The sequence below is a fragment of the Medicago sativa genome, chromosome 4 (genome assembly GCF_051527215.1).
Source record: "Medicago sativa cultivar Bolivia chromosome 4, Bolivia_mono, whole genome shotgun sequence".
Lineage (NCBI taxonomy): Eukaryota > Viridiplantae > Streptophyta > Magnoliopsida > Fabales > Fabaceae > Medicago > Medicago sativa.
The window spans coordinates 95,009,058-95,026,182 of NC_140752.1; the positions used below are offsets into that span (position 1 = coordinate 95,009,058).

General features: G+C 31.6%; 1 pseudogene across 1 annotated transcript; it reads right to left on the reverse strand.

Moving 5' to 3' along the window:
- Positions 1-11,067: 11,067 nt before the first annotated feature.
- On the reverse strand, positions 11,068-14,992 carry LOC146934083 (11-beta-hydroxysteroid dehydrogenase A-like; annotated as a pseudogene). The gene is made up of 6 exons (XR_015007643.1): positions 14,810-14,992; positions 14,349-14,539; positions 13,282-13,372; positions 12,590-12,671; positions 11,564-11,616; positions 11,068-11,431 (listed from the first exon to the last, which is right to left on the reverse strand). The product of XR_015007643.1 is annotated as an 11-beta-hydroxysteroid dehydrogenase A-like (transcript).
- Positions 14,993-17,125: the final 2,133 nt, after the last annotated feature.

Sequence of the window (17,125 nt, forward strand, 5' to 3'; positions counted from 1 at the left end):
ATGTTAGTGTTTTCCTTATTTATGTATTTAAGATTAACGTGAACACTGAACATGGATGACTTGAATTTATGGTGATGTGAGACACCACTGACAAATCTTATTGAGAGTAGTTGGAGATATTTTTTTTCTTCTGCCCCTATCACCAAAAAAATTGATATATCTGCCCCTAGTTAAAAATTATTGTTGCAAATGCCCTTGTTCTTCTTTTAATTTGGCGAACATGTCTATTTTTTCAACAACCCCCTGCTAACCTGTAGACTTTCTTTGAAAAATTCTGTGCGTTCTACATTTAAATTGACGAGCAGGAATTCTTTAAGTTATTTTTCTTGTTCTTTATTTTAAGGGTTAATTAAGTTTTTAGTCCCTATAAATTTTCAAAATTTTGTTTTTAGTCCCTAAAAAATAAAATCACACTTTTTAGTTCCTATAAAATTTTCCATCAGCATTTTTTAGTCCCTATAAATTTTTCCATCAACACTTTTAGTCCCTGTAAAAAATTTCCATCAATAGTTTTGGTCCCTAAAATGCTTAAGGAAAATGTCACAAGGACTAAAAAGTGTGATTTTATTTTGTAGGGACTAAAAACAAAACTGTGAATATTTATAGGGACTAAAAACTTAATTAACCCTTATTTTAATTGGCGAACATCATTTTTAGTGGACCATGCCCTTGTTCCATATATGAAATTGGCAACCATGCCATTTTAATTTAATTATGACTTTGAAAGAAGGGTCATCTATGTGGTACTCATGCTCGCCATTGTAAAGTTAGAACACAAAAAAATAGCCATTCAATAAAAAAAAGAACACAAAAAAATAAAGGGTTAATTAAGTTTTTAGTCCCTATAAATATTCAGAATTTTGTTTTTAGTCCCTACAAAATAAAATCACACTTTTTAGTCCCTGTGACATTTTCCTTAAGCATTTTAGGGACTAAAAATGCTGATGGAAAAATTTTATAGGGACTAAAAATGTTGTTGGAAAATTTTATAGGGACTAAAAATGTTGATGGAAAATTTTATAGGGACTAAAAAGTGTGATTTTATTTTGTAGGGACTAAAAACTAAATTCTGAATATTTATAGGGACCATTTACTTAATTAACCCAAAAATAAAATATGGCTTGCTCGCCATTTCAAACCAAGAACAGGAAAAAAATTAAAAAAAAATAAAATGCTCGCCATTCAATATGTAGAACTGACAGAAGTTCAGTTAAACCTGCAAACTTGCAGGGGATATTTAAAAAATGGTGATGTTCGCCAACTTAAAAAAAGAACAAGGGCATTTGTAACAATAATTTTGAAATAGGGGCAGAAGAAAAAAAATTTCGAATGGTTGGCAATTTAGCATAGATAAGTTATGACAAAAAGATGCGTACCTCTTGTTTGTGATCTGGAAGTAGCAAATACCTCTGTAAGTGATTTTGGATCTTTTCCATGTATCATGATTTTGATGAGTTTTTGAAGTCGAACTCACTTAAACTATAATAATTTTTTTGGGAGGGTAAACTATAATAATTTTTTTGGGAGGGTTTTACAATGAGTGAATACCCAAATTTGTCCCTAGATTTTCACGAATCGGACAAAAAAGTCCCCCAATTCATCGAAATGCACGCTTTGTCCCTGAATTTAACAAACATCCATCAAAATAGTCCTTCCGTCCAAATGCTCTGTTAGTGCTGCTGAGTTGTCGTCCTGCATGACTTGTTGTCTTGTACACGTGTCTACAAGGAAGCCACGTGTACAAGGACTAATTTGATTGAAACACACAAAATTTCGAGAGAAGTTTTGAAATTCATTTTTTCTTGTTTTTCCAAATTTTCCCTTGTAATACTTATACCTTTCCATTCTCACATTTCACTCAGAACATCAAACACGTCCCTGATTGTTCTTCTTCCCGCTAAAACCTTCATCATTTTCATCAGCATCATCTCTGGTGAGGAACGTTGCAAAAGATTCTGTTTTGATAGAAGATTTCGTTGTTCCATAAGGTAACGCCGTTCTTGTTCGTTTTCCATTAAGCCATGTTCGTTTTCGTTCGTTTTCTCCCTTTTTGTGTCCGTTTTTGTGATTTTCGTTTTGAGTTTTTAGGCATTCGTTTTCAACTTTAAACTTCATCAGATGCTTGCTTTGATGTTCATTTTTGTTTGCTTTGATTGCGTGTTTTAGATCACTGATATTAGGATTTTGTGTTAAAGACGTAAAACATAAAAATTTCATGTTTTTATGTTTGGTTACTAAAAATTATGAACATTAGAGTAGTTATGAACAAGATTGATGATTGATTAAAACGGTTTATAAAAAGAGTTTATTTTGTACAGATGATTTGCATTTTTATGTTCTGTTGATTGTGATTGTGACTAATGCATTGCAAAATCTCTAGGATGGAAGAAAAAATCACGTTAATCCTGCATCATGGTGGTTGTTTAGAGCGAGATGAGTATCGGAAGCTAACTTATGTTCGTGATGAATTCTGTGTGTGAGAAAAAATGGAGGTTGATGAGCTATGTTTGTGGGATATGGGAAGATGGTGAAGCATTGCAGAGGCTACTTCAAGGTATCTAAGATATGGTACTTGAAGTCGTACGAAGGTGTTGCAAATGATCTTAATATATGCTTGGATCCATTGACAATGGATAAGCATCTTTTGGATATGGTGCAAGTTGCAAGGACTAATGGGAATGAAGTGGAAATTTATGCACAACATGTGGTGGATATAGAGGTGTTGCAGAAAATGTTGGAAATGTACCAGGAAATGCAGAAAATCATGTTGCTGAAAATGCTGGCGGTGTTGTGGAAAATGCTGGAAATGTTAATCCTGAAAATGTTGTAGCTGAAAATGATGGGCAAGTTGCACAAAATGTCAATGTTGGAAATGTTGTTGCTGGAAATGTTGCAATTCAGGAACAAAATGCTGTCAATGGTGTTGCAAATGAAGCAGTGCTTAGACAGGTATGACTGTTAAATTCTAAGGACCGATCTTCTAGTAAGTGTAAAAATTCAGGGACTAATTTGATTGAATGTTTTATTAAATAGGGACTGATATGATTGAAACTGTTGTTGCAGGGTGTTCATGCAAGGAGGTATGGCATTAGAGGGCCAATTATAAACACCAATGAGGGGTCTTGCACCATAACTTCCAACTGCTCCTGGCGTTATTCGAGTGCCATATCCAAATTATGGTCCATCCGGTTCAAGTCAACCTAAGTTCATGGAGTTTATCCCAACCCCCGACTTTCCAAAGAAGTGATACTTGATGCATGTTTAAATTATGCTTTTGGATATGAAATATTTCGACTTGTTTAAATTATGCCCCTAGTTGGGTTCTTTTTGGCTATGTAATATTTAAGAACATCCTTCTATGACTTATGACTTGTCAATGCCCATAGTTAGGTTGCTTTGGCCTATGTAATATTTCAAACTTAAGACATATGACTTATTTAATGGTATTTTCAAGGATGAAGTTGTGTGTTCTGTCATTTTTAATTTGTTCTGTAAATATATGCTTCAAGGATCAACTTGGAAATATGTTTATATAATTCAAGAACTTATTTGACGGTTTTTAAAAATAATTTAGGGATCGATTTGATAGTAAGTAAAAATTAACAAGGACTGTATTGCATAATATTTTCTGAAATCAATCAATTTCGTCCTTGGAAATTTTTGTCATTATCCATCAATTTAGTCCCTTCTTATGTGGCATATGACATGGCAACCAATCTCAGATGTTAACGGCCACGTCATCACCGTTAACGTCTCAAATGGACGTAGGGACTATTTTGATGGACGTTTGTTAAATGCAGGTACAAAGCGTGCATTTCGATGAATTGGGGGACATTTTTGTCCGATTCGTGAAAATCCAGGGACGAATTTGGGTATTCACTCGTTTTACAATATTCGACACATTTCTATATAATGTCATTAAAAAAAATACAAAGACTACACATGAGTTGACTTAAAAATAGAAATCAAAAGTGGTGATTGAAAATTTCATAGAGACCAAAAGTCAAAGGAACATTTTAGAGAAACTAAAATAAAAAATTGACATATCTATAAAGAAAAAAAAAACATATTTAACCCTTTATATTACTAAGTTAATGCGGTGAGTGTTTTTTTTTTTTTTTTGTTGAAATGCCGTGAATGTTAGAGTATTAAGAAGATTGTGTTACTAACATTTTTTTTTTATTATATGAGAAATAATATTTGCACAATCATTTTGTGGAGAAAGTCTAACATGCATGGTCACAAACACAAATAAAAATGACTTAAACACACACATAGATAAGAAAAATTTAAAGATAAAAGTAAAAAATGATGTGACTAATTTATTTTTCTTTTAATTCTCTCCATTTATGTATGTGTGCCCAAATATTTTTTATTTGGGTTTGTGTCTAGGTAAGAATTGCTCCCATTTTATGATAATTTTATCTCTCATACTCATATTATGTTTTTACTTTATCTCTCTATTTTTGTTTATAAGATTGTTCAAATAATACATATTTTTTATGTATTTTCTTGTAATTCTTGTTTTGATAAGTTATGTTATGGTACGTATTCTATCGAAAATCCTATCGTCCCTTTTCTTATTATCTTTGATTCTATGTATTGTTAACATATTTACCCTTTTCACCTAATTCAATTTAATTTCATTTGCATCTCCAACACCCCACCCTCCCATTTAGCTCTCACTTGTGCTTGCTTTGATCGTTTGACATTGTTTTTTCTCCCTGTTGATGTTCATGGTGGTTGTGTCGTTGATAATATATGCGACTTTGCATCACGACAACACAATCTTCTGAAGAGTATTGTCTTCAAGTTCACTTGTTACATTGGGATTGAAATTATTCTAGCATATTTTAATTGCAGTTTCAAGCACATCATTGAAGTCGCGAAATTATTCTAGCATATTTTAATTGCAGTTTCAAGCACATCATTGAAGTCGCTAGAAGTTTAATGGCGGGTAGGAAATATAACCAAAGCGATGGAAGTAGCTTTTTAAATTGGAGGAATCACAATTTAGTAATATTTTCATGTAAAATGACATATTAACTACGCTAAAAAAAATTTAATATATACTAGCGTATAAACGGTCACTTATATTTCATTGTCTATATATTTTATCATATATTTTAATTTAATTAACTTATTTAATATCTATATTATTTAAAATTATTTGAATTTGACTTTTAATATTCAATTTAAATCTTTTTGAATTTGGAAAAAAATATAACAAAAAAAGTTCAACTAAAACATATATTTAGTTTTCAAATTCCTTATAACTATGATGTTGATTTAAATTTAAATTAAAAATTAAAAAAAGTTGAGTTAATAGATGTAATATAAAAGAAATAATAAAAACTCATCCCAAAATTTCTTATTCCCTTTGTATTTGGTATATAATTTTTTTCATTGTGGGCTTATATATAATTGCAGGAAAGAAGTAAAAAGTAACGGGGGCTTATAATTGCAACTGAATGCTTCGTAAAATTGTCAATCTACTAAATTAAAAACATGTAAAAATAATATTTTGTAAAAATTGATATACATTTGATTCTATAGAGTAACACATTCTATAACAAGTTAACTACTATATAGATTAAATATATTTAAAACAAGGCTACATAACCTTTTTTAATCACTAAATATTATTAAGGCATAACCCGCACAAGAAATGCAGGCTAGCTGAAAAAATGTGAAATACACTTGACAAACAATAGTTTCCGAATATGATGGTGACTGCTACCCGCTCATACAATACATGATGCAATTACATTGTACTAGATATTTGACCCGTGCTCCGCACAGGTTTATTGTAAAGGGATTGACATATGAATAAAGATATAGCCAACATGATAGGAATGAAATTGGTGCGATGTATTTTTTTAGATGGAATTTGTTAGGTTAAATTACTGATAACCTAATACAGCAAATGAACGGAAAATATTAGATTAAATTGCTGCAGACCGAACAAAATTAATAAATAAGGATATAGCCAACAAGATAGGAATGAAATTGGTGCGATGCATTTTTTTAGTATTAAATAAGTGTACAAAAAAAAAAGGCAAGAGGATAGAAATGAAATTGGTGCGATGCATTTTTTTTAGATGGAATTTGTTAAGTTAAATCACTGCTAACCTAATACAGCAAATGAGCGGAAAAATATTAGGTTAAATTGCTGCAGACCTAACAAAATTAATAAATAAGGATATAGCCAACAGGATAGAAATAAAATTGGTGCAATGCATTTTTTTAGTATTAAATAAGTGTACAAAAAAAAAGGCAAGAGGATAGGAATGAATTTGGTGCGATGCATTTTTTTTTTAGATGGAATTTGTTAGGTTAAATTCCTGCTAACCTATTACAGCAAATGAGCGGGAAAATATTAGGTTAAATTGATGCAGGCCTAACAAAATTAATAAATAAGGATATAGCCAACAAGATAGGAATGAAATTGGTGCGATGCATTTTTTTAGATGGAATTTGTTAGGTTAAATTACTGCTAACCTAATACAGCAAATGAGCGGGAAAATATTAGGTTAAATAGCTGCAGACCTAACAAAATTAATAAATAAGGATTTTATGCGGAAATTGTACGACGGTCGGCAGAAACATTTAATATCAAATATGACACACATTTTATATATATATATATATATATATATATATATATATATATATATAGACACACACACATAGAATATATAATCCGAAAATACCTAACAATCTTTTTTGATTATATAATCTAAACAGAGAGTATTTTCAAAAAGCGCGAAAATAAGATATTATTTATATATACATATATGGGTTATGATAGAAGACACCTTTTGTGAAGGTGTCTTTTATCAAGTTACTCTATGGGCATTTGTTAAAAGACACCAACTACTTTTTATGAAGGTGTCTTTTATCAAAGTTATAACTAAAAAAGTGAAAATCACACCTTGAGGTGTGACTTGATAAAAGACACCACACTACTTTTTATGAAGGTGTCTTGTAACATAACCCTACATATATATATATATGTATATGTATATATATATATATATATATGTATATATATATATATATATATGTATATATATATATATATATATATGTATATATATATATATATATATATAGAATATATAATCTGAAAATACCTAACAATCTTTTTTGATTATATAATCTAAACAGAGAGTATTTTCAAAAAGCGCGAGAATAAGATAGGACAAGAAAAGTAATACTCATGAAATAATACCCAACGAAAGGAAAAAAAAAACTGGCCTAATGATAGGGGTTTGGCAAGTGCACCAAATACTATCGAAGTAGTAAAAATATCGATCCCACGAGGACTATGTTAATCTCAATTCAGCAATAAGGTAAAATATTTAGGATGCGTAAAAGTTATTTTTGGTTTGCCACTAGGCAATAGATTTGATTGCATAAAATTAAATAACATAAAATAAAGATTTGGTTAGAAAATAATAGAGAGATGAGATCAGGTCTTTCGAATCATCTATGTTCCCCTAATTGGTATACTGCACCTATTCTTATGACTGATTTCCTAGTCCCACGATAGTTAACAAAATAGTCCTAATCAATCCCTTGAGTTAGGACCCTCTTCTCACACTACATCCCCTAATCCCTTAGGTGGTCTAATAATATTTAAAGGTTTAAGCATGTTAACCTAATATCACTAACAAACGATTATCTATTCCTAGACTAACCATGTTTATTAGAACAATTCAATTTGGTCTAAGTCGAAAGCTATGGTCAGTAGTCATTCGTTCTCACAAAATCATGTTTATATTTGATCAGGATATAAAAAGCATTAAGAACAATTGAATTGAATAAAGACTAAACAATCATTCACAATAAATAGAGTTTCACAGCATCATGTATCAATTAGGGTTACAAAGAATCATCTCAGACCTAATCTCTAAGAGATTTAGCTACTCATAATTGAGTTTACAAATAGCATAATCAATGAAAGAATTAAAACATACATAAACTGGTAAAGAATGGAGGAAATCGCCCCGTTCTTCAGTCTCCAGGTCTACAAATCACACTTTCTCTCTCCAGAATTCGTAACCCCTGTTTTCAGAATAGTCTTCAGCTTAAATAGGCAACAACTGCTCCTAAAATCGTGGCACGATTTAAGTAAATCATGACACGTTTCTGTCTTGTGCATCAAACCACCAAAATTAGGGTTTCCATAATCGTGTCACGTTTTAGCCATCGTGACATGTTTTCCTCAATGTCGAAACAATGCATTCTGTTTTGTGGAATCGTGGCACGTTTTTAAAAAATCGTGACACGTTTTGAATCTTTGCATATTCTTCAGTTTTCCTGCTTTCTTGCTGCTTAAGTTGCCTTGTGAACTCCAAAATGTGATGAAAATGACACTAAAAATAGCGAATAATTGACTGTCATCACAGCCCCAAACTTGAACCATTCCTTGTCCTCAAGGAATCTACTTGCAATATTGACAATTGACAGTAAAATAACAATTACCTGATCAAGCGATAGTACCCAAAAGTTCAACACCTTACTAGCTAAAGATGAGCTAGTTTGACTTGTATGTATCCACCAATTCACAACTCCACGCAACAATATGAAAAGGGTTCACACACAGTCGACATGCAATCTACATATTGCCATACGCTTGAAAAGTTTCTAAACGTCAATCAAAATCAATGTCAATGCACACTTTGAGGTCTTTAAGGGTTATAACGGGGCTTAGGTGAAGGTGGGATAATATTTGGATAAGTAGGCTACACAAAATTTGAGTTAGGCATTCCTACGGAAGTTTAAAGCACAAATTCAATCCATCATTCATTCACCTTATGGAACAACAATTATTGCAAAGGTACTAGAGAATACTTGTAACTATTGGGACAATCGAGTTTAAAGTTACTCAGATTTTCAATGTTTTGTCCCTTTTTCATTCTATTTTCTTCTTTTTTTTTTTTTTTATACACCATTTTTGTGTGTATTTTTTTTCATGATAATGTTCTTTGTTCTCTAGTACCCCCAGCCCCAAAACTTAGTTGGTTGCAAATTCCAATAGCAACCCCAAACTTAATTATTTAGCAACATTCTACAATGCCTAACTCAGAAAAGCAATATGGGACAAGTCCTAAAAGTCTCTAAGCTTGTAATGTAGTTTGTCACCGAACAAAAAGTTCTAATCCTACCGGCTCAAAGTGGTTAATAAAAGGATAAAATATAACAATTAACAATCAGGGTAGGCTTCAAAAGGCTCATAGGACCAAGCACTTTTGCCTCAGTGTGCTAATGACAAAGATCAATCAACAGTAGAGAAAAATCGCAAGTTCTAGAAATGTACATGCATGGAATATTCTAATATAAGTAAATTGAAAAACAAAATTTGGCAATGAACCTTATAGCTGAGATTTCTGGGAGTTGCGACTACCTATCTTTACTGCCGTACATTTCGCCTTTGAAAACCAAGTCACTCCTCCTTTTGAACTTTTGGAATACCACTTGAACAAACATTTGTTACTAAACTGTAAAAAGTCAACAAACAAGCAAATTCATCAATAATAAACAAGTTCAGATTCAATCACATAACAGGGGGATACAACTGAGTTATTCAAACATACTGACAATTGTCTGACTCGACAAAAAAAAAATACTGAAAATAAAGACATAATAAAAAGGATGGGTTGCCTCCCACCAAGCGCTTTCTTTTACGTCATTGAGCTTGACGCTTCAACCAATGTTAGGGTGGAAAATATGATAGAAAGAATATATCATCCTTCTTCTTCCTCTTGTTTGGTAGGAATTCCATGAATTTGTAGCAAAGAAGTAGATGCTCCCATGCTCTCACCGTTAAACCTTTGGAATTTAAGCTCTCCCACCGTAGAGAAGGACGTGCATCCATCTGCACACTAGTGATTTCCTTAACCTCCGTTGGTCCAGACTTCGGGAAAATATCAACACTCATCACTTTGGGTTTTTCTTCCACCACAACCTTGTGACACTCACTCTTCATCTGAACCAATTTCCTATGAGACTCATGTGCTTTCTCGACAAGATCACCACACTTAAGATCAAACTTCTCAAATGAAACTTGATTTGACACCAAGAAATCATCTAAAATATTTTGAAGTTTAGTGTTGTAATCTATGTTGGCCACCTCTTTCTTCCCTTCGCAATTACTACCCGGTTGATTCACCTCATAATGACCATATCTCTCATTTAATAACGAGATTTTGCTGTCCACACATTTTATCTTCAAAGATAGCACAACGTAACAATCTCTTTTGTGTCATGGAGGTATAACCTGTCCATCATAGCTGCAAAACTTGGATAAATTTTTTAGTAGCACAGTACAATGAGAAGAAAATGAAGAGCATAAATCTCTCTCTTTTTTTTATATATATATACAAAAATATAAATGACAGAAATCCTAAATAAAAAACAAAATTGCCAAATTGAAATGACTTAACAGTCCCCGGCAACGGCGCCAAAAACTTGATAGGGGTTTGGCAAGTGCACCAAATACTATCGAAGTAGTAAAAATATCGATCCCACGAGGACTGTGTTAATCTCAATTCAGCAATAAGGTAAAATATTTAGGATGCGTAAAAGTTATTTTTGGTTTGCCACTAGGCAGTAGATTTGATTGCATAAAATTAAATAACATAAAATAAAGATTTGGTTAGAAAATAATAGAAAGATGAGATCAGGTCTTTTGAATCATCTATGTTCCCTTAATTGGTATAGATATAGTGACATTTAAGATACATTTAAGAAGGGAGTGTGAGAGTGGAAAAGAATGGAGGTTTGATGTGGAGGTGGAAGGAAGAAGAAAGAGGAGAATTAGTGGAGTAGTCAAGTGATTTTATCTTTTTATTTAAAAAATGTTAATTTTCACGTTGGTGAACACAAAGAATAAGATTATATGTCATTAAAATTAGTCACGATAGTTTTTTTAGGGGATTTAATTAACTACTCCTTGAACTTCAAAAAATTGCATATATACTTACTTCTTTGTACGTTGCTTGCGAGACTTATAATTTCTAAAACATATACCCTATTTGAACTTTAATCAATAAGACAGTGTGGTAAAAGGTACATGTTAATTAAACGGTGCTTTAGCACATTTCCAAATTAGAACCGTTTGTTGGCTAAGTCCCTAAATGAAATGTGTTTTCTTGTGGCACAAAATATCATTTTATTCTACCTTAAGCTCTTGTAACTCTTGGACATAAGCAGATTATTATCATTCTTCCAGTAAGGGTTTGTCAAAATCCCAAAGATGTGTCGTTGGGTCCAATGGAAGTCTTCCCAGAGTAGCCTCATCTTTAATGACTCTGAATGCCAGGTCTGTTTTGATAAAACCAGGTGTGGCAATTGTTATGCCAATAGACCAACCAAGTTCAATTCTTAAAGTCTCAAAGAAGCTTATTATCGCTGCCTTACTAGCCTGATATCATTCAACAAATCACAACTTTAAGACCATCATCTATATATGTGTGCATTTTAACAAAATCTAAATGTGATGTTGTGGTGAAAAACACTATTTCTACAATATTTTGAAATTAATGTTTTAGTTTACATTATAGATACTGAGTCTTGGAATTGGAAACCACCCACAAGCTGAAGCAACCACTAGCTCTGTTTGGTAAAAATAGCGGATAGTTGATAAGTTAGCTGATAGCTTTTAGCTGATAAGCTAGCTGATAGCTTTTAGCTGATAAGCTAGCTGATGACTGATGACTGATAAGCTAGTTGAAGTGTTTGGTAAAATTAGCGGTTTAACTAGCTGATAAATGTAAAATGACATAAAAGGGTATTATTAATTCAAAATATAAAGTTTATATAACTTGATATTTAAATATTTAGGAATTCTTAATTCAATTTTGTTTTTTAAAAAGTAATTGAAATTTATAAATTTAATATATCTTTTATATTGTAAATTAAATTTTATTCACTAAAAAATTTATTTAAGTATAACGAGGTATATATACTTTTTTGTCAACGCAGGTATATATATTTTTTGTCAACAACATAAGGCAAGAGAGATAAATGGAGGTATTTTGTAAAAAAAAAAAAAGAAGATAAATGGAGGTATATATTGTCAGCAACATAAGGCAAAAGATAAATGGAGGTATTTTGTAAAAAAAAAAAAAAAAGATAAATGGAGGTATATATTGTCAACAACATAAGGCAAAAGATAAATGGAGGTATATATATTGTCAGCAACATAAGACAAGTGAGATAAATAATAACGAGGGATGTATTTGTCAAAAAAAAAATAACGAGGGATGTATATTTATTAGGGGAAAAAACGAGGGGTGTATATTAGGAAATTGTAGGTTTGAATTAAATTATAATAAAAGGGTAAAAATGGATTTTAGATAAAACAATAGGGGTAAAAGTGGAATAAAATATGAGAAGCTATAAGCTATAAGCTCAAACGCTACTTGGAATAGCTTCTGAAAAATAGCTTATAAGCTCGTGAAATAAGCTATAAGCTCATGGTCAAAAAGTGTTACCAAACAGAGCTATTTTTGTCAAATGTGCTTATAAGCTACTAGAAGCTAAGAGCTAAAAGCTCTTTTTTGGTGTTTACCAAATAGACCCTATATGATCCTGCCTTTACTATTTTTAAGATGTGGGATTGCATATAAAGTGCCACGAGCTGCTCCCCAGAAGTTTGTTTCCTGAGAAAAATAAACACATAAAAGTTACCTTTAATTTGAAACCAATTTTGCGACGACGAAGATGATAATAATAATTAAGAGCACCGGTTAGCATGATCGTTTTTGTTTCTTTACAACACATAAAAGTTACCTTTAATTTGAAACCAATTTTGCGACGACGAAGATGATAATAATAATTAAGAGCACCGGTTAGCATGATCGTTTTTGTTTCTTTACAAACCGATAATATTTGCAAACAGAATACAGGTTCTATAAATGTATAGATGTGATTGCTAGCGCTTGACTCAACCCAGTGACTCCGTAATTTTAAATGAAGTTCCATCTTGCAATTTCAGACGTAATTTTTTTTACTCCATGTATATATAAATTATGCTTCTATCTCTCTAAAATAAGTTTTGTAGATTCATTAATTTTGATATATTTTGAGTGTATACAACTTTACATTGTGAAACAATCATAACCAATCGTATTATGACTTTTCAGATAGTTTTAGTTAAAGTCCAACGTTGTTATTTGTTAATAATTGATTGATAAATAAAAAGTTATTTACACTTCAAATAATTTAGTTAAAAAAAAAAAAAAACACTTTGAAATAGACTTAATAGCTTACTTTAATTTGTGTGTATTTAGACAAATCCGAAAAAGCCTCTACCAACCTTGGAACCCCAATAACTCCAGCATTATTTACCAGATGATTAGGGGTGGAAATAGGCTAGGCCGGGCCGGGCTTTGTAAGGCCCAAGCCTGACCTACTTCAAAAATTATAGGCCTGAGTCTGGCCTATTACCCGTCATAGGCTCAATTTCGAGGCCTGGCCTGGCCTATTTAAAGGCCTGATGAAGCCCGAAAGCCTATTTAAAAGCCTATTTTACACTAAAGTCTAGCAACACATGTAAGCCTACTCCTAAATAGGTCAAAACTTATTAAGGCCTAAAGCACACAAATATGTTTGCTACTAAATAATGAATTCTTACGAAGGTCTAATCACACCAATATATCAGCTACTAAATAACCAATCATATGAAGGCTTGTGTTTATGGAAAAAAAACTTCAAAAATATCAATAATGGAAGATATATTATATAGGAAAAGCTTAATAGGCCGGCCCGATGGGCTTAATAGGCTTTTTTGCAAGCCTTGGCCTGACCTATTTAATTAAATAGGCCTTATAAAAAGCTTGAGCCTGACCTTGTTAATAAACGAGCTGGGCCGAGCTAGGCTTTAAATAGGCTAGGCCGTAGGCCCCTGTCGGACGGCCTGGCCTATTCCCACCCCTATCTACTACTAAATAACCAATCATATGAAGGCTTGAGTTTATGAGAAAAAAACTTCAACGATATCAATAATGGAAGATATATTATACATAAAAAGCTTAATAGGCCGGCCCGACGGGCTTAATATGCTTTTTTGTAAGCCTTAGCCTGGCCTAGTTAATTAAATAGGCTTTATAAAAAGCTTGAGTCTGGCCTTGTTAATAAACGAGCTGGGCCGAGCTAGGCTTTAAATAGGCTAGGCCATAGGCCCCTGTCGGACGGCCTGGCCTGTTCCCACCTCTACAGATGATCCACTGCATGAAACAAAAAGTAATCCCCTCATATAATTTTTTTTGTAGATGCATAATAAAAAGAACACAAATATCAATCAAATCAATTAAAATTTTCACTAGTGGTCCGTACATCGTTCAAAGTGGTTCACTGTTTCATCAACAAACCGCTTACTGTCTTCAACCTTGGTCACATCTGCACCAATAATGATAACATCAGGGGAACCAAGAGACCTTGCCATATCAGCCACTGCTACTAGATTCTCCATTCTAATGTCAACAAGTGACAACCTTGCTCCTCGTCTAGCATACTCATAAGCTAGTTGCTTTTTAAAATAAATAAATAAATTAACAAAGAAATGTTTTATTAGCAAATAACAATATTGAGTGGAAAAAAAAGATAGCAACATTAAAAAAAAAAAAAAAAAGATAACAATTTGACGACATGTTAGATTTTTTCATACTTGATTTATTTTTAGTGCATTTAATTAAATTTTGAGTTAATTTTGACTTATGGATATCGATACTGGCCACAATTTTTTCAAAAGGATCAAAGAATTTCACCAAAAAAATAATAATAGAGCAAGTGATCAGACCTCGCCAATTCCAGAAGCTGCTCCAGTGATTAGTACAACTTTTCTTGCCATATTTTCTGTTCGCACCAACCTTTTTATATAAATAAGCAATTTGAAGAAAACGTAAGGTAGCATGATGATAGGGAGCAGAATCAGTGACAGTGGGGGAAATGCTACATTCAGTATCTTGCAAATAACACTCATTGTCTTCAATATTTGTTTGTTATATATATACGGTATTATTTCATGTGTTAAATGATTATAAGCCTTGAAATTTTCACAAATAGCATGCGTTGATGATGGTAGGCCTTGAATTTATGATGTACACTCACCAATTTTATTGAGGGTAGTTACTAGTTAGATGGTAGGGTGGATATGGATACGAGACACACCAATTTTTGGGAGTTTCATTTTACAAAATAAACTAGGGTTATGTTAACTTGTGCCCTTATGGCACAAGTTAAGGAGCTTAAAATGAAAATTAAAAATAAATTTTATATTGAAAGTATAATTTTTGCAACTTTTAAGACATGCATAAGTTTTAAGAAAAACCTTATATATTTAGTTTCTTAACTTATACCCTATGGACACAAGTTAGCATTTCCCAATAAACTACCTTCGTCCCTAATTATAACATCCTTTCGAGAAATTTTTTTGTTCCTTTTTATAAGACACCTTTACTATTTCCAACTACATTAATTATTTCTTTACATACATGCCCCTATTTATTATACATATTTTTCTTCAATCAACAATTAATAACATGTTGAAAACTTAAACTAACTCTATCTCTAAAGGATAAAATTGTAAAATCAATAGTTATTACAAACAACTATAATACAAATATCTACTTTTTTAATTCATGTGATTTTGGCAAAAGTGAGATAACGTGTCGTAGTTATTAGTTACAAGGGGACTTGTTGATTGATTTGTGTAAGAGAAAACACGTTTTAATTGTTTACTTACACCCTCGACAGACAAAAAACATGGGTGCATGTGCATCTTTCTACTTCTCTCTCCCCAATTGAACTCAAGTAGAGAGGTTATTAGTTTTTTCATCTTATAAATTTCTGGTGCACGCTATTCTGATTTTAAAATTTGAAATATTTTATTCTACTTCTCTCTCCCCAATTGAACGCAAGTAGAGAGGTTATTACTTTTTTCATCTTATAAGTTTCTCGTGCACGCTATTCTGATTTTAAAATTTGAAATATTTTATTGTGTTTTGGAGGTTTTTATGAAGTGTTTAAGTTGTTCGGATTATATAATCCAAACAAAATAGAGTGCGTGAGAAATTAATAGGTGGAAAAAAGGAGTTGTAGAGAAATCTATTTTTAGATTCACGTATAGATTTGTCAAATAAACCGATCCGATCCAATCTGGTCTGGCTATATAAATGGGGCAACTCGACACATATCATTTATAATTAGGTCATATATTTTAGAGTTCGATCTGATCCATGTTGGTCATGAGCTATCCCTTATTATTTTATTTTATTTATTTATTCACTCTTTGTTATGTTTTTTTATGAGATGTGATATTTGAACATCCTAAAAAGGTTGTCAAGTATGCATATTGTAGCATTATAACACAAATTACAGACTACACGCAAATCAAGGTAAAGAAAGAAACTAATAAAAAAAAGGTTAAATATGTTTTTGGTCCCTATAAATATACCAACTTTTCGTTTTAGTCCCTCTAAAATTTTCCTTCAACTTTTAGTCCCTAAAAAGTTTTCCATCTTCAATTTTGGTCCCTCTTTTAAAGCAAACTCATATGTAGAATTCATATTTTTTGAATAAAATTTAGCAGAAAAATTGATAATATTATAAGAATCTCTCCCAAAAAAATTCAGAATTTTTTAACAAAACATGAATTTAATATGAATTTTTATATTTTTTATGGTTAAAAATTCATATTAAATTTATGTTTTGTTAAAAAATTCTAATTTTTTTGGGAAATATTTTTACAATATTTTACACATTTCTTCACAATTTCATTAAAGGGTTAATTAAGTTTTTAGTCCCTATAAATATTCACAGTTTTGTTTTTAGTCCCTACAAAATAAGATCACACTTTTTAGTCCCTGTGACATTTTCCTTAAGCATTTTAGGGACTAAAAATGTTGATGGAAAAATTTTATAGGGACCAAAAATGCTGATGAAAAATTTTATAGGGACTAAAAATGTTGATGGAAAATTTTATAGGGACTAAAAAGTGTGATTTTATTTTGGAGGGACTAAAAACAAAATTCAAAATATTTATAGGGACCATTTACTTAATTAACCCTTCATTAAAAAATACTAAAATTAACTTAAAAATAGGGATCAAAAGTAG